Genomic DNA, 22644 nt, shown 5'->3' with positions numbered 1-22644 from the left:
CCCAGCTCAGCCCGGCCTAGCCCGACCCAACACGGCCCGGCCCAGCCCAGCCCTAGCTAAGCTAATATAAGCTAAGCTAACATAACCAAACCTAACCTAACCTAACCTACCCTACCCTAACCTAACCTAACCTAACCTTAACATAACCTAACTTTAACCTAACCTAAACTAACCTAACCTAACGTGACCTATTCAACGAGAACATTGAAATCTCAACATCTGCAGACAAGAAGAAGAATACTGTGAAGAACGTTGCAGCTACTGCACTTGTCGACGGACCCTGTGTTTTCTTTGGATGTAGACTTAACTTCAGCATCGACTTTAACCATTCCTTCACTCATGGTAATGATTGGCTAAATGTGGCCATGGTACATGGTGGTACAGCAGTACCTAACATTCATGGACTTGAAGGTTTTGGAGACAGCCCAGCCCAGCCTAGCCCAGCCCAGCCCAGCACAGCCCAGCCCAGCCCAGCCCTGTCCAGCCCAGCCCAGCCAAGCACAGCCCAACACTGTCCAGCCCAGCCCGGAACAGCACAGCCCACCCCAGCTTAACCCAGCCCAGCCCAGCCCAGCACAGCTAAGCCCAGTCCAGTCCAGCCCAGCCCAGCCCAGCCAAGCGCAGCACAACACAGTTCAGCCAAGCCCAGAACAGCACAGCCCACCCCAGATTAGCCCAGCCCAGCCCAGCCCAGCACAGCCAAGCCCAGCCCATCCCACCCCAGCCCAGCCCAGCCCAGTCCAGCCCAGCCCAGCCCAGCCCAGCCCAGTCCAGCACAGCACAGCCCAGCCCAGCACAGCCCAGCCCAGAACAGCCGAGCCCAGCCCAGCCCAGCCCAGCCCAGCCCCGCCCAGCCCAGACAAGCCCAGCCCAGCCCAGCCCATCCCAGCCCAGCCCAACCCAGCCCAGCCCAGCCCTGACCAGCACAGCCCAGCCCAGCTGGATTTGAAAGTTTTGGAGACAGCTCAGCCCAGCCCAGCCCAGTCCTGCGCAGCACAGCCCAGCACAGCCCAGCACAGCCCAGCCCAACCCAGCCCAGCCCAACCCAGCCCTGCCCAGCCGAGCCCAATCCAGCCCAGCACAGATCTGCCCAGCCCTGCCCAGCACAGCCCAGCCCAGCCCAGACCTGCCCAGCCCAGCCCAGCCCAGCCCAGCCCAGCCCAGCCCAGCTCAGCCCAGCCTAGACCAGCACAGCCCAGCCCAGCCCAGCCCCGCACAGCCCAGCACAGCCCAGCCCAGCCCAGCCCAGCCCAGCCCAGCGCAGCCCAGCCCAGTGCAGCCCTGCCCAGCCCAACCAATCCCAGCCCAGCCCAGCCCAGCCCAGCCCAGCCGAAGCTAAGGTAATATAGGCTAAGCTAAGCTAACCTAACCTAACCTAACATACCCTATCCTAACCTAACCTATCCTAACCTTAACCTAACCTAACCTTAACCTAACCTAACCTAACCTGACCTAACGTAACCTATCCATCGAGAACATTGAATTCTCAACATCTGCAGACAAGAAGAAGAATGCTCTGAAGAGCGTTGCTGCTACAGCACTTGTCGACGGCCCCTGTGTTTTCATAGATGTAGACTTAACTTTAGCACCGACATTAACCATTCCTTTACTCATGTTAATGATTTCCTAACTGTAGCCATGGTTCATGGTGGTACAGGAGTACCTAATGGTCCTGGATTTGAAAAATTTGGATACAGGTCAGCCCAGCGAAAATCCAGCCCAGCCAAGCCCAACCCAGCCTATCCCAGCCCAGCCCCGCCCAGGCCTGCCTAGCACAGCCCAGCCCAGCCCACCCCAGCCCCGCCCAGACCAGCCCAGCCCAGCCCAGCCCAGCCCAGAACAGCCCAGCCCAGCACAGCCCAGCCCAGCCCAGCCCAGCCCATCCAAGCCCAGCCCAGCCCAGCCCAGCACAGCCCAGCCCAGCACAGCCCAGCCCAGCACAGCACAGAACAGCTCAGCCCAGCCCAGCCCAGCAGAGCCCAGCCCTGCCCACCCCATCCCAGCCCAGCCCAGCTGAGGCCAGCCCAGCCCCGCCCAGTCCATCCCAGCCCAGCCAAGCCCCGAACAGCCCAGCCCAGCCCAGCCCAGCACAGCCCAGCCCAGCCCAGCCCAGCCCAGCGCAGCCCAGCCCAGCCGAACCCAGCCCAGCCCAGCCCTGCCCAGCCGAGCCCAGCCCAGTCCAGCCCAGCCCAGCACAGACCAGCCCAGCCCAGCCCAGCCCAGCCCATCCAAGCCCAGCCCAGCCCAGCCCAGCACAGCCCAGCCCAGCACAGCCCAGCCCAGCACAGCACAGAACAGCTCAGCCCAGCCCAGCCCAGCAGAGCCCAGCCCTGCCCACCCCATCCCAGCCCAGCCCAGCTGAGGCCAGCCCAGCCCCGCCCAGTCCATCCCAGCCCAGCCAAGCCCCGAACAGCCCAGCCCAGCCCAGCCCAGCACAGCCCAGCCCAGCCCAGCCCAGCCCAGCCCAGCCCAGCCCAGCCGAACCCAGCCCAGCCCAGCCCTGCCCAGCCGAGCCCAGCCCAGTCCAGCCCAGCCCAGCACAGACCAGCCCAGCCCAGCCCAGCCCAGCCCAGCCCAGCCCATCCCAGCACAGCCCAGCCATGCCCAGCCCAGCCCAGCCCAGCCCATCCCAGCACAGCCCAGCCATGCCCAGCCCAGCCCAGCCCACCCCAGCACAGCACAGCCCTGCCCAGGCAAGCCCAGCCCTGCCCAGTCGACCCCAGCCCAGCATTGCCCAGTCAAGCCCAGCCCAGCCCAGCCCAGCCCAGCCCAGACACGCCCAGCCCAGCCTAGCCCAGCCCAGCCCAGCCAAGCCCACCTCCGCACAATCAAGCCCAGCCCAGCACAGCCAGACTAGCCCTGCCCAGCCCAGACATGCCGAGCCCAGCCCAGCCCAGCCCAGACCAGCGAAGCCCAGCCCAGACCAGACCAGCCCAGAACAGCCCAGCACAGCCCAGCCCAGTCCAGAAGAGCCCAGCCCAGCCCAGCACAGCACAGCGCAGCCCAGCCCACCCCAGCCCAGCCCAGCCCAGCCCAGCCCAGCGCAACCCAGCCCAGCCCAGCCCAGCCCAGCCCAGCCCAGCCCAGCTCAGCACAGCACAGCCCAGCACAGCCCAGCCGAGCCCAGCCGAGCCCAGCCCAGCCCAAGCTAAGCTAATATAAACTAAGCTAACCTAACCTAACCTACCCTATCCTAAACTAACCTAACCTAACCTAACCTAACCTAACCTAACCTAACCTATCCCAACCTAACCTAACCTAAACTAACCTAACCTTAATTTAACCTAACCTAACCTAACCTAACGTAACCAATCCATCAAGAACGTTGAATTCTCAACATCTTTAGACAAGAAGGACATGCTGTAAGGAACGTTGCTGCTACTGCACTTGTCGACGGACCCTGTGTTTTCATAGATGTAGACTAAACTTTAGTTTCGACATTAACCATTCCTTTACTCATGGCAATGATTTGCTAACTATCACCATGGTACATGGTATTATAGGAGTACCTAATACTCATGGATTTGAAAGTTTTGGAGACAGCCCAGCCCAGCCCAATCCTCCCCAGCCCAGCCCAGCCCAGCCTAGCCCAGCCCAGCCCCGCCCAGGCCAGCCTAGCACAGCTCAGCCCATCCCAGCCCAGCCCAGCCCAGCCCAGCCCAGCCCAGCCCAGCCCAGCCCAACCCAGCCCAGCCCAGCCCAGGCCAGCCCAGCCCAGACCAGCCCAGCCCACCAATGCCCAGCCCAGCCCAGCCCAGCCCAGCCCAGCACAGAACAGCCCAGCCCAGCACAGCACAGCCAAGCCCAGCCCAGCCCACCCCAGCCCAGCCCAGCAGAGCCCAGCACAGCACAGCCCAGCCCAGCCCAGCCCAGCCCAGCACAGAACAGCTCAGCCCAGCCCAGCCCAGCACAGCCTAGCCCAGCCCAGCCCAGCCCAGCCCAGCCGAGGCCTGCCCAGCCCCGCCCAGTCCAGCCCAGCCCAGCCCAGCCAAGCCCAGCCCAGAACACCCCAGCCCAGCACAGCCCAGCACAGCCCAGCCCAGACCAGCACAGCCTGTCCCAGCCCAGCACAGCCCAGCCCAGCCCAGCCCAACCCAGCCCAGCCCAGCCCAGCCCAGAACAGCTCAGACCAGCATTGCCCAGCACAGCCCAGCCCAGCGCAGCCAGACCAGCCCTGCCCAGCCCAGCCCCGCCGAGCCCAGCCCAGCCCAGCCCAGACCAGCACAGCTCAGCCCAGCCCATCCAAGCCCAGCCCAGCCCAGCCCAGCACAGAACAGCCCAGCACAGCCCAGCACAGCCCAGCCCAGCCCAGAAGAGCCCAGCCCACCCCAGCCCAGCACAGCCCAGCTCAGCCCACCCCAGCCCAGCCCAGCCCAGCCCAGCCCGACCCAGCCAAGCCCAGCCCAGCCCAGCTCAGCACAGCACAGCCCAGCACAGCCCAGCCGAGCCCAGCCCAGACCAGCCCAGCCCAGCCCAAGCTAAGCTAATATAAACTAAGCTGACCTAACCTAACCTACCCTATCCTAAACTAACCTAACATAACCTAACCTAACCTAACCTAACCTATCCTATCCTAACCTAACCTAAAATAACCTAACCTTAATTTAACCTAACCTAACCTAACCTAACGTAACCTATCCATCGAGAACGTTGAATTCTCAACATCTGCAGACAAGAAGTGCTACTGCACTTGTCGACGGACCCTGTGTTTTCTGTGGATGTAGATTTAACTTTAGCATCGACATTAACCATTCCTTTACTCATGGTAATGGTTGGCTAACTGTCGCCATGGTTCATGGTGGTACAGGAGTACCTAATGTTCATGGGTTTGAAACTTTTGGAGACAGCGCAGCCCAGCCCAGCCCAATCCAGCCCAGCCCAGCCCAGCCCAATCCAGCCCAGCCCAGCCCAGCCCAGCCCAGCCTAGCACAGCCCAGCCTAGCACAGCCTAGCACAGCCCAGCCCAGCCCAGCCCAGCCCAGCCCAGCCCAGCCCAGCCCAGGCCGGCCAGCCCAGCCCAGCCCAGCCCATACCAGCCCATCCCAGTACAGCCCAGCCCTGCCCAGGCAGTCGCCTATGAGACGCCGAGGCGAGCGCGCACTCCGCGCCACCTTCGAGGTGGAAAGACGCGCTTTGCGTCAAATGTGCCACGGAAAGCGGCGATTGCGTGTGTTGGGAGAAGAGGCGCATGCTTCTTCCGTGGTGCGGCTACAGTATAAGGACGCCAACGGCCATACCATGTTGACTACACCGGTTCTCGTCCGATCACCGAAGTTAAGCAACATCGGGCGCGGTTAGTACTTGGATGGGTGACCGCCTGGGAACACCGCGTGCTGTTGGCTCTTTCTAATTTTTTCATTTTTACGTCGCTACACCTGCCAGGCCTCTTTTCATAATAACTTTCAGGTGTCGACAAAGATGCTTCCACAAGCATTTTAAAGTACTGTATTAAACGTAAGATACGAAATTACGGTAATGAACTCGGTTTGAGTAAGAATGCGCGAAGGAAGAGTGCTAGGAACTCGTTGAAAATGACAAAACACTACCAATCGACAGATGTGTTCTTGAAATGCGCCAGAGCCTACTGTTACGCAGCAGTGCTAAATTCCGAAAAGTAACTAAATAAATAAATAAATAAATAAAAACCAACCGTTCTCGTGCCATCACCCAAGTTAAGCAACAACGTTAGTATTCGGATCGGCGACTGCCTGGGACCTCTGGCTGTCTTCATATTTTGCTTTCTTGTCGCCAGCCCTGCCAGCCGTCTCTTCACGCTACCTTTCCGATGCGACAAAGATGTTTCCACAATGACTTAAATCTGTTGTAATAAACAAAAGATACGATATTAGGGAACTCAGTTTGAAGAAGCGTGTGCCAAGGTAGATTTCCAAAGTGTCTCTGGAAATAACAAAACAGTATTAAGCGGCAGAAATGTTCCGAAATACGTCCGGGCTTATTGTTTTGTAGCAGTGTACATGTGCAAATTTGTAAACAAAAATTCTGTGTGTTCTGTCCTTGGTTTCGCACCTTTCCATGGCACGGCACAGCGCTGCTCTAGTAGCTCCGAACGGCCGCCCACGGCGTCTCGGACACGCCGGTCAGGCCCGCGCCCGTCTCGCAGATGTTTCTCGTGCTTGTGCTGTCATATGGGCCGCGACCCGAGCGGCAGCGAGCGGCAGTCGAGCAAAGTCGGGACAAGTCGGGACGGGAGGGAGGACAGGCGCGAATGCAAATGCACCGCGCAAATTACGCATAAATCTGGAAGCGCGGCGTGTGTCAGGCAGGTGAGAAAGCTTCCGTCGGTCCAGCAGGACACTGCAACACCCCGCGCAGTGCCCCCGCCGCCCGGCCGCGCGCAAGCCCTGCGCCGGATAACAGGAACAAGGCGCGTCGCCAGTGGGTGTCGGAGGCCGCACGCACCAAACGAATGACAGGCGGTGCATCGAGCAGCTGTGTTGTGCGTCTCACCTACGTTCGGCAGTCGCCTATGAGACGCCGAGGCGAGCGCGCACTCCGCGCCACCTTCGAGGTGGAAAGACGCGCTTTGCGTCAAATGTGCCACGGAAAGCGGCGATTGCGTGTGTTGGGAGAAGAGGCGCATGCTTCTTCCGTGGTGCGGCTACAGTATAAGGACGCCAACGGCCATACCATGTTGACTACACCGGTTCTCGTTCGATCACCGAAGTTAAGCAACATCGGGCGCGGTTAGTACTTGGATGGGTGACCGCCTGGGAACACCGCGTGCTGTTGGCTCTTTCTAATTTTTTCATTTTTACGTCGCTACACCTGCCAGGCCTCTTTTCATAATAACTTTCAGGTGTCGACAAAGATGCTTCCACAAGCATTTTAAAGTACTGTATTAAACGTAAGATACGAAATTACGGTAATGAACTCGGTTTGAGTAAGAATGCGCGAAGGAAGAGTGCTAGGAACTCGTTGAAAATGACAAAACACTACCAATCGACAGATGTGTTCTTGAAATGCGCCAGAGCCTACTGTTACGCAGCAGTGCTAAATTCCGAAAAGTAACTAAATAAATAAATAAATAAATAAAAAACAACCGTTCTCGTGCCATCACCCAAGTTAAGCAACAACGTTAGTATTCGGATCGGCGACTGCCTGGGACCTCTGGCTGTCTTCATATTTTGCTTTCTGGTCGCCAGCCCTGCCAGCCGTCTCTTCACGCTACCTTTCCGATGCGACAAAGATGTTTCCACAATGACTTAAATCTGTTGTAATAAACAAAAGATACGATATTAGGGAACTCAGTTTGAAGAAGCGTGTGCCAAGGTAGATTTCCAAAGTGTCTCTGGAAATAACAAAACAGTATTAAGCGGCAGAAATGTTCCGAAATACGTCCGGGCTTATTGTTTTGTAGCAGTGTACATGTGCAAATTTGTAAACAAAAATTCTGTGTGTTCTGTCCTTGGTTTCGCACCTTTCCATGGCACGGCACAGCGCTGCTCTAGTAGCTCCGAACGGCCGCCCACGGCGTCTCGGACACGCCGGTCAGGCCCGCGCCCGTCTCGCAGATGTTTCTCGTGCTTGTGCTGTCATATGGGCCGCGACCCGAGCGGCAGCGAGCGGCAGTCGAGCAAAGTCGGGACAAGTCGGGACGGGAGGGAGGACAGGCGCGAATGCAAATGCACCGCGCAAATTACGCATAAATCTGGAAGCGCGGCGTGTGTCAGGCAGGTGAGAAAGCTTCCGTCGGTCCAGCAGGACACTGCAACACCCCGCGCAGTGCCCCCGCCGCCCGGCCGCGCGCAAGCCCTGCGCCGGATAACAGGAACAAGGCGCGTCGCCAGTGGGTGTCGGAGGCCGCACGCACCAAACGAATGACAGGCGGTGCATCGAGCAGCTGTGTTGTGCGTCTCACCTACGTTCGGCAGTCGCCTATGAGACGCCGAGGCGAGCGCGCACTCCGCGCCACCTTCGAGGTGGAAAGACGCGCTTTGCGTCAAATGTGCCACGGAAAGCGGCGATTGCGTGTGTTGGGAGAAGAGGCGCATGCTTCTTCCGTGGTGCGGCTACAGTATAAGGACGCCAACGGCCATACCATGTTGACTACACCGGTTCTCGTCCGATCACCGAAGTTAAGCAACATCGGGCGCGGTTAGTACTTGGATGGGTGACCGCCTGGGAACACCGCGTGCTGTTGGCTCTTTCTAATTTTTTCATTTTTACGTCGCTACACCTGCCAGGCCTCTTTTCATAATAACTTTCAGGTGTCGACAAAGATGCTTCCACAAGCATTTTAAAGTACTGTATTAAACGTAAGATACGAAATTACGGTAATGAACTCGGTTTGAGTAAGAATGCGCGAAGGAAGAGTGCTAGGAACTCGTTGAAAATGACAAAACACTACCAATCGACAGATGTGTTCTTGAAATGCGCCAGAGCCTACTGTTACGCAGCAGTGCTAAATTCCGAAAAGTAACTAAATAAATAAATAAATAAATAAAAACCAACCGTTCTCGTGCCATCACCCAAGTTAAGCAACAACGTTAGTATTCGGATCGGCGACTGCCTGGGACCTCTGGCTGTCTTCATATTTTGCTTTCTTGTCGCCAGCCCTGCCAGCCGTCTCTTCACGCTACCTTTCCGATGCGACAAAGATGTTTCCACAATGACTTAAATCTGTTGTAATAAACAAAAGATACGATATTAGGGAACTCAGTTTGAAGAAGCGTGTGCCAAGGTAGATTTCCAAAGTGTCTCTGGAAATAACAAAACAGTATTAAGCGGCAGAAATGTTCCGAAATACGTCCGGGCTTATTGTTTTGTAGCAGTGTACATGTGCAAATTTGTAAACAAAAATTCTGTGTGTTCTGTCCTTGGTTTCGCACCTTTCCATGGCACGGCACAGCGCTGCTCTAGTAGCTCCGAACGGCCGCCCACGGCGTCTCGGACACGCCGGTCAGGCCCGCGCCCGTCTCGCAGATGTTTCTCGTGCTTGTGCTGTCATATGGGCCGCGACCCGAGCGGCAGCGAGCGGCAGTCGAGCAAAGTCGGGACAAGTCGGGACGGGAGGGAGGACAGGCGCGAATGCAAATGCACCGCGCAAATTACGCATAAATCTGGAAGCGCGGCGTGTGTCAGGCAGGTGAGAAAGCTTCCGTCGGTCCAGCAGGACACTGCAACACCCCGCGCAGTGCCCCCGCCGCCCGGCCGCGCGCAAGCCCTGCGCCGGATAACAGGAACAAGGCGCGTCGCCAGTGGGTGTCGGAGGCCGCACGCACCAAACGAATGACAGGCGGTGCATCGAGCAGCTGTGTTGTGCGTCTCACCTACGTTCGGCAGTCGCCTATGAGACGCCGAGGCGAGCGCGCACTCCGCGCCACCTTCGAGGTGGAAAGACGCGCTTTGCGTCAAATGTGCCACGGAAAGCGGCGATTGCGTGTGTTGGGAGAAGAGGCGCATGCTTCTTCCGTGGTGCGGCTACAGTATAAGGACGCCAACGGCCATACCATGTTGACTACACCGGTTCTCGTTCGATCACCGAAGTTAAGCAACATCGGGCGCGGTTAGTACTTGGATGGGTGACCGCCTGGGAACACCGCGTGCTGTTGGCTTTTTCTAATTTTTTCATTTTTACGTCGCTACACCTGCCAGGCCTCTTTTCATAATAACTTTCAGGTGTCGACAAAGATGCTTCCACAAGCATTTTAAAGTACTGTATTAAACGTAAGATACGAAATTACGGTAATGAACTCGGTTTGAGTAAGAATGCGCGAAGGAAGAGTGCTAGGAACTCGTTGAAAATGACAAAACACTACCAATCGACAGATGTGTTCTTGAAATGCGCCAGAGCCTACTGTTACGCAGCAGTGCTAAATTCCGAAAAGTAACTAAATAAATAAATAAATAAATAAAAAACAACCGTTCTCGTGCCATCACCCAAGTTAAGCAACAACGTTAGTATTCGGATCGGCGACTGCCTGGGACCTCTGGCTGTCTTCATATTTTGCTTTCTGGTCGCCAGCCCTGCCAGCCGTCTCTTCACGCTACCTTTCCGATGCGACAAAGATGTTTCCACAATGACTTAAATCTGTTGTAATAAACAAAAGATACGATATTAGGGAACTCAGTTTGAAGAAGCGTGTGCCAAGGTAGATTTCCAAAGTGTCTCTGGAAATAACAAAACAGTATTAAGCGGCAGAAATGTTCCGAAATACGTCCGGGCTTATTGTTTTGTAGCAGTGTACATGTGCAAATTTGTAAACAAAAATTCTGTGTGTTCTGTCCTTGGTTTCGCACCTTTCCATGGCACGGCACAGCGCTGCTCTAGTAGCTCCGAACGGCCGCCCACGGCGTCTCGGACACGCCGGTCAGGCCCGCGCCCGTCTCGCAGATGTTTCTCGTGCTTGTGCTGTCATATGGGCCGCGACCCGAGCGGCAGCGAGCGGCAGTCGAGCAAAGTCGGGACAAGTCGGGACGGGAGGGAGGACAGGCGCGAATGCAAATGCACCGCGCAAATTACGCATAAATCTGGAAGCGCGGCGTGTGTCAGGCAGGTGAGAAAGCTTCCGTCGGTCCAGCAGGACACTGCAACACCCCGCGCAGTGCCCCCGCCGCCCGGCCGCGCGCAAGCCCTGCGCCGGATAACAGGAACAAGGCGCGTCGCCAGTGGGTGTCGGAGGCCGCACGCACCAAACGAATGACAGGCGGTGCATCGAGCAGCTGTGTTGTGCGTCTCACCTACGTTCGGCAGTCGCCTATGAGACGCCGAGGCGAGCGCGCACTCCGCGCCACCTTCGAGGTGGAAAGACGCGCTTTGCGTCAAATGTGCCACGGAAAGCGGCGATTGCGTGTGTTGGGAGAAGAGGCGCATGCTTCTTCCGTGGTGCGGCTACAGTATAAGGACGCCAACGGCCATACCATGTTGACTACACCGGTTCTCGTTCGATCACCGAAGTTAAGCAACATCGGGCGCGGTTAGTACTTGGATGGGTGACCGCCTGGGAACACCGCGTGCTGTTGGCTCTTTCTAATTTTTTCATTTTTACGTCGCTACACCTGCCAGGCCTCTTTTCATAATAACTTTCAGGTGTCGACAAAGATGCTTCCACAAGCATTTTAAAGTACTGTATTAAACGTAAGATACGAAATTACGGTAATGAACTCGGTTTGAGTAAGAATGCGCGAAGGAAGAGTGCTAGGAACTCGTTGAAAATGACAAAACACTACCAATCGACAGATGTGTTCTTGAAATGCGCCAGAGCCTACTGTTACGCAGCAGTGCTAAATTCCGAAAAGTAACTAAATAAATAAATAAATAAATAAAAAACAACCGTTCTCGTGCCATCACCCAAGTTAAGCAACAACGTTAGTATTCGGATCGGCGACTGCCTGGGACCTCTGGCTGTCTTCATATTTTGCTTTCTGGTCGCCAGCCCTGCCAGCCGTCTCTTCACGCTACCTTTCCGATGCGACAAAGATGTTTCCACAATGACTTAAATCTGTTGTAATAAACAAAAGATACGATATTAGGGAACTCAGTTTGAAGAAGCGTGTGCCAAGGTAGATTTCCAAAGTGTCTCTGGAAATAACAAAACAGTATTAAGCGGCAGAAATGTTCCGAAATACGTCCGGGCTTATTGTTTTGTAGCAGTGTACATGTGCAAATTTGTAAACAAAAATTCTGTGTGTTCTGTCCTTGGTTTCGCACCTTTCCATGGCACGGCACAGCGCTGCTCTAGTAGCTCCGAACGGCCGCCCACGGCGTCTCGGACACGCCGGTCAGGCCCGCGCCCGTCTCGCAGATGTTTCTCGTGCTTGTGCTGTCATATGGGCCGCGACCCGAGCGGCAGCGAGCGGCAGTCGAGCAAAGTCGGGACAAGTCGGGACGGGAGGGAGGACAGGCGCGAATGCAAATGCACCGCGCAAATTACGCATAAATCTGGAAGCGCGGCGTGTGTCAGGCAGGTGAGAAAGCTTCCGTCGGTCCAGCAGGACACTGCAACACCCCGCGCAGTGCCCCCGCCGCCCGGCCGCGCGCAAGCCCTGCGCCGGATAACAGGAACAAGGCGCGTCGCCAGTGGGTGTCGGAGGCCGCACGCACCAAACGAATGACAGGCGGTGCATCGAGCAGCTGTGTTGTGCGTCTCACCTACGTTCGGCAGTCGCCTATGAGACGCCGAGGCGAGCGCGCACTCCGCGCCACCTTCGAGGTGGAAAGACGCGCTTTGCGTCAAATGTGCCACGGAAAGCGGCGATTGCGTGTGTTGGGAGAAGAGGCGCATGCTTCTTCCGTGGTGCGGCTACAGTATAAGGACGCCAACGGCCATACCATGTTGACTACACCGGTTCTCGTCCGATCACCGAAGTTAAGCAACATCGGGCGCGGTTAGTACTTGGATGGGTGACCGCCTGGGAACACCGCGTGCTGTTGGCTCTTTCTAATTTTTTCATTTTTACGTCGCTACACCTGCCAGGCCTCTTTTCATAATAACTTTCAGGTGTCGACAAAGATGCTTCCACAAGCATTTTAAAGTACTGTATTAAACGTAAGATACGAAATTACGGTAATGAACTCGGTTTGAGTAAGAATGCGCGAAGGAAGAGTGCTAGGAACTCGTTGAAAATGACAAAACACTACCAATCGACAGATGTGTTCTTGAAATGCGCCAGAGCCTACTGTTACGCAGCAGTGCTAAATTCCGAAAAGTAACTAAATAAATAAATAAATAAATAAAAACCAACCGTTCTCGTGCCATCACCCAAGTTAAGCAACAACGTTAGTATTCGGATCGGCGACTGCCTGGGACCTCTGGCTGTCTTCATATTTTGCTTTCTTGTCGCCAGCCCTGCCAGCCGTCTCTTCACGCTACCTTTCCGATGCGACAAAGATGTTTCCACAATGACTTAAATCTGTTGTAATAAACAAAAGATACGATATTAGGGAACTCAGTTTGAAGAAGCGTGTGCCAAGGTAGATTTCCAAAGTGTCTCTGGAAATAACAAAACAGTATTAAGCGGCAGAAATGTTCCGAAATACGTCCGGGCTTATTGTTTTGTAGCAGTGTACATGTGCAAATTTGTAAACAAAAATTCTGTGTGTTCTGTCCTTGGTTTCGCACCTTTCCATGGCACGGCACAGCGCTGCTCTAGTAGCTCCGAACGGCCGCCCACGGCGTCTCGGACACGCCGGTCAGGCCCGCGCCCGTCTCGCAGATGTTTCTCGTGCTTGTGCTGTCATATGGGCCGCGACCCGAGCGGCAGCGAGCGGCAGTCGAGCAAAGTCGGGACAAGTCGGGACGGGAGGGAGGACAGGCGCGAATGCAAATGCACCGCGCAAATTACGCATAAATCTGGAAGCGCGGCGTGTGTCAGGCAGGTGAGAAAGCTTCCGTCGGTCCAGCAGGACACTGCAACACCCCGCGCAGTGCCCCCGCCGCCCGGCCGCGCGCAAGCCCTGCGCCGGATAACAGGAACAAGGCGCGTCGCCAGTGGGTGTCGGAGGCCGCACGCACCAAACGAATGACAGGCGGTGCATCGAGCAGCTGTGTTGTGCGTCTCACCTACGTTCGGCAGTCGCCTATGAGACGCCGAGGCGAGCGCGCACTCCGCGCCACCTTCGAGGTGGAAAGACGCGCTTTGCGTCAAATGTGCCACGGAAAGCGGCGATTGCGTGTGTTGGGAGAAGAGGCGCATGCTTCTTCCGTGGTGCGGCTACAGTATAAGGACGCCAACGGCCATACCATGTTGACTACACCGGTTCTCGTTCGATCACCGAAGTTAAGCAACATCGGGCGCGGTTAGTACTTGGATGGGTGACCGCCTGGGAACACCGCGTGCTGTTGGCTCTTTCTAATTTTTTCATTTTTACGTCGCTACACCTGCCAGGCCTCTTTTCATAATAACTTTCAGGTGTCGACAAAGATGCTTCCACAAGCATTTTAAAGTACTGTATTAAACGTAAGATACGAAATTACGGTAATGAACTCGGTTTGAGTAAGAATGCGCGAAGGAAGAGTGCTAGGAACTCGTTGAAAATGACAAAACACTACCAATCGACAGATGTGTTCTTGAAATGCGCCAGAGCCTACTGTTACGCAGCAGTGCTAAATTCCGAAAAGTAACTAAATAAATAAATAAATAAATAAAAAACAACCGTTCTCGTGCCATCACCCAAGTTAAGCAACAACGTTAGTATTCGGATCGGCGACTGCCTGGGACCTCTGGCTGTCTTCATATTTTGCTTTCTGGTCGCCAGCCCTGCCAGCCGTCTCTTCACGCTACCTTTCCGATGCGACAAAGATGTTTCCACAATGACTTAAATCTGTTGTAATAAACAAAAGATACGATATTAGGGAACTCAGTTTGAAGAAGCGTGTGCCAAGGTAGATTTCCAAAGTGTCTCTGGAAATAACAAAACAGTATTAAGCGGCAGAAATGTTCCGAAATACGTCCGGGCTTATTGTTTTGTAGCAGTGTACATGTGCAAATTTGTAAACAAAAATTCTGTGTGTTCTGTCCTTGGTTTCGCACCTTTCCATGGCACGGCACAGCGCTGCTCTAGTAGCTCCGAACGGCCGCCCACGGCGTCTCGGACACGCCGGTCAGGCCCGCGCCCGTCTCGCAGATGTTTCTCGTGCTTGTGCTGTCATATGGGCCGCGACCCGAGCGGCAGCGAGCGGCAGTCGAGCAAAGTCGGGACAAGTCGGGACGGGAGGGAGGACAGGCGCGAATGCAAATGCACCGCGCAAATTACGCATAAATCTGGAAGCGCGGCGTGTGTCAGGCAGGTGAGAAAGCTTCCGTCGGTCCAGCAGGACACTGCAACACCCCGCGCAGTGCCCCCGCCGCCCGGCCGCGCGCAAGCCCTGCGCCGGATAACAGGAACAAGGCGCGTCGCCAGTGGGTGTCGGAGGCCGCACGCACCAAACGAATGACAGGCGGTGCATCGAGCAGCTGTGTTGTGCGTCTCACCTACGTTCGGCAGTCGCCTATGAGACGCCGAGGCGAGCGCGCACTCCGCGCCACCTTCGAGGTGGAAAGACGCGCTTTGCGTCAAATGTGCCACGGAAAGCGGCGATTGCGTGTGTTGGGAGAAGAGGCGCATGCTTCTTCCGTGGTGCGGCTACAGTATAAGGACGCCAACGGCCATACCATGTTGACTACACCGGTTCTCGTTCGATCACCGAAGTTAAGCAACATCGGGCGCGGTTAGTACTTGGATGGGTGACCGCCTGGGAACACCGCGTGCTGTTGGCTCTTTCTAATTTTTTCATTTTTACGTCGCTACACCTGCCAGGCCTCTTTTCATAATAACTTTCAGGTGTCGACAAAGATGCTTCCACAAGCATTTTAAAGTACTGTATTAAACGTAAGATACGAAATTACGGTAATGAACTCGGTTTGAGTAAGAATGCGCGAAGGAAGAGTGCTAGGAACTCGTTGAAAATGACAAAACACTACCAATCGACAGATGTGTTCTTGAAATGCGCCAGAGCCTACTGTTACGCAGCAGTGCTAAATTCCGAAAAGTAACTAAATAAATAAATAAATAAATAAAAAACAACCGTTCTCGTGCCATCACCCAAGTTAAGCAACAACGTTAGTATTCGGATCGGCGACTGCCTGGGACCTCTGGCTGTCTTCATATTTTGCTTTCTGGTCGCCAGCCCTGCCAGCCGTCTCTTCACGCTACCTTTCCGATGCGACAAAGATGTTTCCACAATGACTTAAATCTGTTGTAATAAACAAAAGATACGATATTAGGGAACTCAGTTTGAAGAAGCGTGTGCCAAGGTAGATTTCCAAAGTGTCTCTGGAAATAACAAAACAGTATTAAGCGGCAGAAATGTTCCGAAATACGTCCGGGCTTATTGTTTTGTAGCAGTGTACATGTGCAAATTTGTAAACAAAAATTCTGTGTGTTCTGTCCTTGGTTTCGCACCTTTCCATGGCACGGCACAGCGCTGCTCTAGTAGCTCCGAACGGCCGCCCACGGCGTCTCGGACACGCCGGTCAGGCCCGCGCCCGTCTCGCAGATGTTTCTCGTGCTTGTGCTGTCATATGGGCCGCGACCCGAGCGGCAGCGAGCGGCAGTCGAGCAAAGTCGGGACAAGTCGGGACGGGAGGGAGGACAGGCGCGAATGCAAATGCACCGCGCAAATTACGCATAAATCTGGAAGCGCGGCGTGTGTCAGGCAGGTGAGAAAGCTTCCGTCGGTCCAGCAGGACACTGCAACACCCCGCGCAGTGCCCCCGCCGCCCGGCCGCGCGCAAGCCCTGCGCCGGATAACAGGAACAAGGCGCGTCGCCAGTGGGTGTCGGAGGCCGCACGCACCAAACGAATGACAGGCGGTGCATCGAGCAGCTGTGTTGTGCGTCTCACCTACGTTCGGCAGTCGCCTATGAGACGCCGAGGCGAGCGCGCACTCCGCGCCACCTTCGAGGTGGAAAGACGCGCTTTGCGTCAAATGTGCCACGGAAAGCGGCGATTGCGTGTGTTGGGAGAAGAGGCGCATGCTTCTTCCGTGGTGCGGCTACAGTATAAGGACGCCAACGGCCATACCATGTTGACTACACCGGTTCTCGTCCGATCACCGAAGTTAAGCAACATCGGGCGCGGTTAGTACTTGGATGGGTGACCGCCTGGGAACACCGCGTGCTGTTGGCTCTTTCTAATTTTTTCATTTTTACGTCGCTACACCTGCCAGGCCTCTTTTCATAATAACTTTCAGGTGTCGACAAAGATGCTTCCACAAGCATTTTAAAGTACTGTATTAAACGTAAGATACGAAATTACGGTAATGAACTCGGTTTGAGTAAGAATGCGCGAAGGAAGAGTGCTAGGAACTCGTTGAAAATGACAAAACACTACCAATCGACAGATGTGTTCTTGAAATGCGCCAGAGCCTACTGTTACGCAGCAGTGCTAAATTCCGAAAAGTAACTAAATAAATAAATAAATAAATAAAAACCAACCGTTCTCGTGCCATCACCCAAGTTAAGCAACAACGTTAGTATTCGGATCGGCGACTGCCTGGGACCTCTGGCTGTCTTCATATTTTGCTTTCTTGTCGCCAGCCCTGCCAGCCGTCTCTTCACGCTACCTTTCCGATGCGACAAAGATGTTTCCACAATGACTTAAATCTGTTGTAATAAACAAAAGATACGATATTAGGGAACTCAGTTTGAAGAAGCGTGTGCCAAGGTAGATTTCCAAAGTGTCTCTGGAAATAACAAAACAGTATTAAGCGGCAGAAATGTTCCGAAATACGTCCGGGCTTATTGTTTTGTAGCAGTGTACATGTGCAAATTTGTAAACAAAAATTCTGTGTGTTCTGTCCTTGGTTTCGCACCTTTCCATGGCACGGCACAGCGCTGCTCTAGTAGCTCCGAACGGCCGCCCACGGCGTCTCGGACACGCCGGTCAGGCCCGCGCCCGTCTCGCAGATGTTTCTCGTGCTTGTGCTGTCATATGGGCCGCGACCCGAGCGGCAGCGAGCGGCAGTCGAGCAAAGTCGGGACAAGTCGGGACGGGAGGGAGGACAGGCGCGAATGCAAATGCACCGCGCAAATTACGCATAAATCTGGAAGCGCGGCGTGTGTCAGGCAGGTGAGAAAGCTTCCGTCGGTCCAGCAGGACACTGCAACACCCCGCGCAGTGCCCCCGCCGCCCGGCCGCGCGCAAGCCCTGCGCCGGATAACAGGAACAAGGCGCGTCGCCAGTGGGTGTCGGAGGCCGCACGCACCAAACGAATGACAGGCGGTGCATCGAGCAGCTGTGTTGTGCGTCTCACCTACGTTCGGCAGTCGCCTATGAGACGCCGAGGCGAGCGCGCACTCCGCGCCACCTTCGAGGTGGAAAGACGCGCTTTGCGTCAAATGTGCCACGGAAAGCGGCGATTGCGTGTGTTGGGAGAAGAGGCGCATGCTTCTTCCGTGGTGCGGCTACAGTATAAGGACGCCAACGGCCATACCATGTTGACTACACCGGTTCTCGTTCGATCACCGAAGTTAAGCAACATCGGGCGCGGTTAGTACTTGGATGGGTGACCGCCTGGGAACACCGCGTGCTGTTGGCTCTTTCTAATTTTTTCATTTTTACGTCGCTACACCTGCCAGGCCTCTTTTCATAATAACTTTCAGGTGTCGACAAAGATGCTTCCACAAGCATTTTAAAGTACTGTATTAAACGTAAGATACGAAATTACGGTAATGAACTCGGTTTGAGTAAGAATGCGCGAAGGAAGAGTGCTAGGAACTCGTTGAAAATGACAAAACACTACCAATCGACAGATGTGTTCTTGAAATGCGCCAGAGCCTACTGTTACGCAGCAGTGCTAAATTCCGAAAAGTAACTAAATAAATAAATAAATAAATAAAAAACAACCGTTCTCGTGCCATCACCCAAGTTAAGCAACAACGTTAGTATTCGGATCGGCGACTGCCTGGGACCTCTGGCTGTCTTCATATTTTGCTTTCTGGTCGCCAGCCCTGCCAGCCGTCTCTTCACGCTACCTTTCCGATGCGACAAAGATGTTTCCACAATGACTTAAATCTGTTGTAATAAACAAAAGATACGATATTAGGGAACTCAGTTTGAAGAAGCGTGTGCCAAGGTAGATTTCCAAAGTGTCTCTGGAAATAACAAAACAGTATTAAGCGGCAGAAATGTTCCGAAATACGTCCGGGCTTATTGTTTTGTAGCAGTGTACATGTGCAAATTTGTAAACAAAAATTCTGTGTGTTCTGTCCTTGGTTTCGCACCTTTCCATGGCACGGCACAGCGCTGCTCTAGTAGCTCCGAACGGCCGCCCACGGCGTCTCGGACACGCCGGTCAGGCCCGCGCCCGTCTCGCAGATGTTTCTCGTGCTTGTGCTGTCATATGGGCCGCGACCCGAGCGGCAGCGAGCGGCAGTCGAGCAAAGTCGGGACAAGTCGGGACGGGAGGGAGGACAGGCGCGAATGCAAATGCACCGCGCAAATTACGCATAAATCTGGAAGCGCGGCGTGTGTCAGGCAGGTGAGAAAGCTTCCGTCGGTCCAGCAGGACACTGCAACACCCCGCGCAGTGCCCCCGCCGCCCGGCCGCGCGCAAGCCCTGCGCCGGATAACAGGAACAAGGCGCGTCGCCAGTGGGTGTCGGAGGCCGCACGCACCAAACGAATGACAGGCGGTGCATCGAGCAGCTGTGTTGTGCGTCTCACCTACGTTCGGCAGTCGCCTATGAGACGCCGAGGCGAGCGCGCACTCCGCGCCACCTTCGAGGTGGAAAGACGCGCTTTGCGTCAAATGTGCCACGGAAAGCGGCGATTGCGTGTGTTGGGAGAAGAGGCGCATGCTTCTTCCGTGGTGCGGCTACAGTATAAGGACGCCAACGGCCATACCATGTTGACTACACCGGTTCTCGTCCGATCACCGAAGTTAAGCAACATCGGGCGCGGTTAGTACTTGGATGGGTGACCGCCTGGGAACACCGCGTGCTGTTGGCTCTTTCTAATTTTTTCATTTTTACGTCGCTACACCTGCCAGGCCTCTTTTCATAATAACTTTCAGGTGTCGACAAAGATGCTTCCACAAGCATTTTAAAGTACTGTATTAAACGTAAGATACGAAATTACGGTAATGAACTCGGTTTGAGTAAGAATGCGCGAAGGAAGAGTGCTAGGAACTCGTTGAAAATGACAAAACACTACCAATCGACAGATGTGTTCTTGAAATGCGCCAGAGCCTACTGTTACGCAGCAGTGCTAAATTCCGAAAAGTAACTAAATAAATAAATAAATAAATAAAAACCAACCGTTCTCGTGCCATCACCCAAGTTAAGCAACAACGTTAGTATTCGGATCGGCGACTGCCTGGGACCTCTGGCTGTCTTCATATTTTGCTTTCTTGTCGCCAGCCCTGCCAGCCGTCTCTTCACGCTACCTTTCCGATGCGACAAAGATGTTTCCACAATGACTTAAATCTGTTGTAATAAACAAAAGATACGATATTAGGGAACTCAGTTTGAAGAAGCGTGTGCCAAGGTAGATTTCCAAAGTGTCTCTGGAAATAACAAAACAGTATTAAGCGGCAGAAATGTTCCGAAATACGTCCGGGCTTATTGTTTTGTAGCAGTGTACATGTGCAAATTTGTAAACAAAAATTCTGTGTGTTCTGTCCTTGGTTTCGCACCTTTCCATGGCACGGCACAGCGCTGCTCTAGTAGCTCCGAACGGCCGCCCACGGCGTCTCGGACACGCCGGTCAGGCCCGCGCCCGTCTCGCAGATGTTTCTCGTGCTTGTGCTGTCATATGGGCCGCGACCCGAGCGGCAGCGAGCGGCAGTCGAGCAAAGTCGGGACAAGTCGGGACGGGAGGGAGGACAGGCGCGAATGCAAATGCACCGCGCAAATTACGCATAAATCTGGAAGCGCGGCGTGTGTCAGGCAGGTGAGAAAGCTTCCGTCGGTCCAGCAGGACACTGCAACACCCCGCGCAGTGCCCCCGCCGCCCGGCCGCGCGCAAGCCCTGCGCCGGATAACAGGAACAAGGCGCGTCGCCAGTGGGTGTCGGAGGCCGCACGCACCAAACGAATGACAGGCGGTGCATCGAGCAGCTGTGTTGTGCGTCTCACCTACGTTCGGCAGTCGCCTATGAGACGCCGAGGCGAGCGCGCACTCCGCGCCACCTTCGAGGTGGAAAGACGCGCTTTGCGTCAAATGTGCCACGGAAAGCGGCGATTGCGTGTGTTGGGAGAAGAGGCGCATGCTTCTTCCGTGGTGCGGCTACAGTATAAGGACGCCAACGGCCATACCATGTTGACTACACCGGTTCTCGTTCGATCACCGAAGTTAAGCAACATCGGGCGCGGTTAGTACTTGGATGGGTGACCGCCTGGGAACACCGCGTGCTGTTGGCTCTTTCTAATTTTTTCATTTTTACGTCGCTACACCTGCCAGGCCTCTTTTCATAATAACTTTCAGGTGTCGACAAAGATGCTTCCACAAGCATTTTAAAGTACTGTATTAAACGTAAGATACGAAATTACGGTAATGAACTCGGTTTGAGTAAGAATGCGCGAAGGAAGAGTGCTAGGAACTCGTTGAAAATGACAAAACACTACCAATCGACAGATGTGTTCTTGAAATGCGCCAGAGCCTACTGTTACGCAGCAGTGCTAAATTCCGAAAAGTAACTAAATAAATAAATAAATAAATAAAAAACAACCGTTCTCGTGCCATCACCCAAGTTAAGCAACAACGTTAGTATTCGGATCGGCGACTGCCTGGGACCTCTGGCTGTCTTCATATTTTGCTTTCTGGTCGCCAGCCCTGCCAGCCGTCTCTTCACGCTACCTTTCCGATGCGACAAAGATGTTTCCACAATGACTTAAATCTGTTGTAATAAACAAAAGATACGATATTAGGGAACTCAGTTTGAAGAAGCGTGTGCCAAGGTAGATTTCCAAAGTGTCTCTGGAAATAACAAAACAGTATTAAGCGGCAGAAATGTTCCGAAATACGTCCGGGCTTATTGTTTTGTAGCAGTGTACATGTGCAAATTTGTAAACAAAAATTCTGTGTGTTCTGTCCTTGGTTTCGCACCTTTCCATGGCACGGCACAGCGCTGCTCTAGTAGCTCCGAACGGCCGCCCACGGCGTCTCGGACACGCCGGTCAGGCCCGCGCCCGTCTCGCAGATGTTTCTCGTGCTTGTGCTGTCATATGGGCCGCGACCCGAGCGGCAGCGAGCGGCAGTCGAGCAAAGTCGGGACAAGTCGGGACGGGAGGGAGGACAGGCGCGAATGCAAATGCACCGCGCAAATTACGCATAAATCTGGAAGCGCGGCGTGTGTCAGGCAGGTGAGAAAGCTTCCGTCGGTCCAGCAGGACACTGCAACACCCCGCGCAGTGCCCCCGCCGCCCGGCCGCGCGCAAGCCCTGCGCCGGATAACAGGAACAAGGCGCGTCGCCAGTGGGTGTCGGAGGCCGCACGCACCAAACGAATGACAGGCGGTGCATCGAGCAGCTGTGTTGTGCGTCTCACCTACGTTCGGCAGTCGCCTATGAGACGCCGAGGCGAGCGCGCACTCCGCGCCACCTTCGAGGTGGAAAGACGCGCTTTGCGTCAAATGTGCCACGGAAAGCGGCGATTGCGTGTGTTGGGAGAAGAGGCGCATGCTTCTTCCGTGGTGCGGCTACAGTATAAGGACGCCAACGGCCATACCATGTTGACTACACCGGTTCTCGTCCGATCACCGAAGTTAAGCAACATCGGGCGCGGTTAGTACTTGGATGGGTGACCGCCTGGGAACACCGCGTGCTGTTGGCTCTTTCTAATTTTTTCATTTTTACGTCGCTACACCTGCCAGGCCTCTTTTCATAATAACTTTCAGGTGTCGACAAAGATGCTTCCACAAGCATTTTAAAGTACTGTATTAAACGTAAGATACGAAATTACGGTAATGAACTCGGTTTGAGTAAGAATGCGCGAAGGAAGAGTGCTAGGAACTCGTTGAAAATGACAAAACACTACCAATCGACAGATGTGTTCTTGAAATGCGCCAGAGCCTACTGTTACGCAGCAGTGCTAAATTCCGAAAAGTAACTAAATAAATAAATAAATAAATAAAAACCAACCGTTCTCGTGCCATCACCCAAGTTAAGCAACAACGTTAGTATTCGGATCGGCGACTGCCTGG

General features: G+C 54.5%; 13 non-coding genes across 13 annotated transcripts; all 13 read left to right on the top strand.

The window, feature by feature from the left end:
* Positions 1-5223: 5223 nt before the first annotated feature.
* On the top strand, positions 5224-5342 carry LOC126089026 (5S ribosomal RNA). Its single transcript, XR_007520371.1, has one exon. It is a non-coding gene; the product is annotated as a 5S ribosomal RNA (ribosomal RNA).
* A 1292-nt stretch (positions 5343-6634) lies between these two features.
* On the top strand, positions 6635-6753 carry LOC126089160 (5S ribosomal RNA). The gene has a single exon (XR_007520498.1). It is a non-coding gene; the product is annotated as a 5S ribosomal RNA (ribosomal RNA).
* Positions 6754-8045: 1292 nt separating this feature from the next.
* Positions 8046-8164, top strand: LOC126089024 (5S ribosomal RNA). Its single transcript, XR_007520369.1, has one exon. It is a non-coding gene; the product is annotated as a 5S ribosomal RNA (ribosomal RNA).
* Positions 8165-9456: 1292 nt separating this feature from the next.
* LOC126089159 (5S ribosomal RNA) lies at positions 9457-9575 on the top strand. Its single transcript, XR_007520497.1, has one exon. It is a non-coding gene; the product is annotated as a 5S ribosomal RNA (ribosomal RNA).
* A 1292-nt stretch (positions 9576-10867) lies between these two features.
* On the top strand, positions 10868-10986 carry LOC126089158 (5S ribosomal RNA). Its single transcript, XR_007520496.1, has one exon. It is a non-coding gene; the product is annotated as a 5S ribosomal RNA (ribosomal RNA).
* A 1292-nt stretch (positions 10987-12278) lies between these two features.
* On the top strand, positions 12279-12397 carry LOC126089023 (5S ribosomal RNA). Its single transcript, XR_007520368.1, has one exon. It is a non-coding gene; the product is annotated as a 5S ribosomal RNA (ribosomal RNA).
* Positions 12398-13689: 1292 nt separating this feature from the next.
* LOC126089157 (5S ribosomal RNA) lies at positions 13690-13808 on the top strand. The gene has a single exon (XR_007520495.1). It is a non-coding gene; the product is annotated as a 5S ribosomal RNA (ribosomal RNA).
* A 1292-nt stretch (positions 13809-15100) lies between these two features.
* LOC126089156 (5S ribosomal RNA) lies at positions 15101-15219 on the top strand. Its single transcript, XR_007520494.1, has one exon. It is a non-coding gene; the product is annotated as a 5S ribosomal RNA (ribosomal RNA).
* A 1292-nt stretch (positions 15220-16511) lies between these two features.
* Positions 16512-16630, top strand: LOC126089022 (5S ribosomal RNA). Its single transcript, XR_007520367.1, has one exon. It is a non-coding gene; the product is annotated as a 5S ribosomal RNA (ribosomal RNA).
* Positions 16631-17922: 1292 nt separating this feature from the next.
* On the top strand, positions 17923-18041 carry LOC126089154 (5S ribosomal RNA). Its single transcript, XR_007520492.1, has one exon. It is a non-coding gene; the product is annotated as a 5S ribosomal RNA (ribosomal RNA).
* Positions 18042-19333: 1292 nt separating this feature from the next.
* Positions 19334-19452, top strand: LOC126089021 (5S ribosomal RNA). The gene has a single exon (XR_007520366.1). It is a non-coding gene; the product is annotated as a 5S ribosomal RNA (ribosomal RNA).
* A 1292-nt stretch (positions 19453-20744) lies between these two features.
* On the top strand, positions 20745-20863 carry LOC126089153 (5S ribosomal RNA). Its single transcript, XR_007520491.1, has one exon. It is a non-coding gene; the product is annotated as a 5S ribosomal RNA (ribosomal RNA).
* A 1292-nt stretch (positions 20864-22155) lies between these two features.
* On the top strand, positions 22156-22274 carry LOC126089020 (5S ribosomal RNA). Its single transcript, XR_007520365.1, has one exon. It is a non-coding gene; the product is annotated as a 5S ribosomal RNA (ribosomal RNA).
* The last annotated feature ends 370 nt before the right edge of the window (positions 22275-22644 follow it).

This window comes from Schistocerca cancellata, chromosome 6, assembly GCF_023864275.1.
Source record: "Schistocerca cancellata isolate TAMUIC-IGC-003103 chromosome 6, iqSchCanc2.1, whole genome shotgun sequence".
Classification (NCBI taxonomy): Eukaryota; Metazoa; Arthropoda; class Insecta; order Orthoptera; family Acrididae; genus Schistocerca; species Schistocerca cancellata.
The sequence above is the reverse complement of the archived record's forward strand: the minus strand, read 5'-3'. Positions and strand labels throughout refer to the sequence as shown.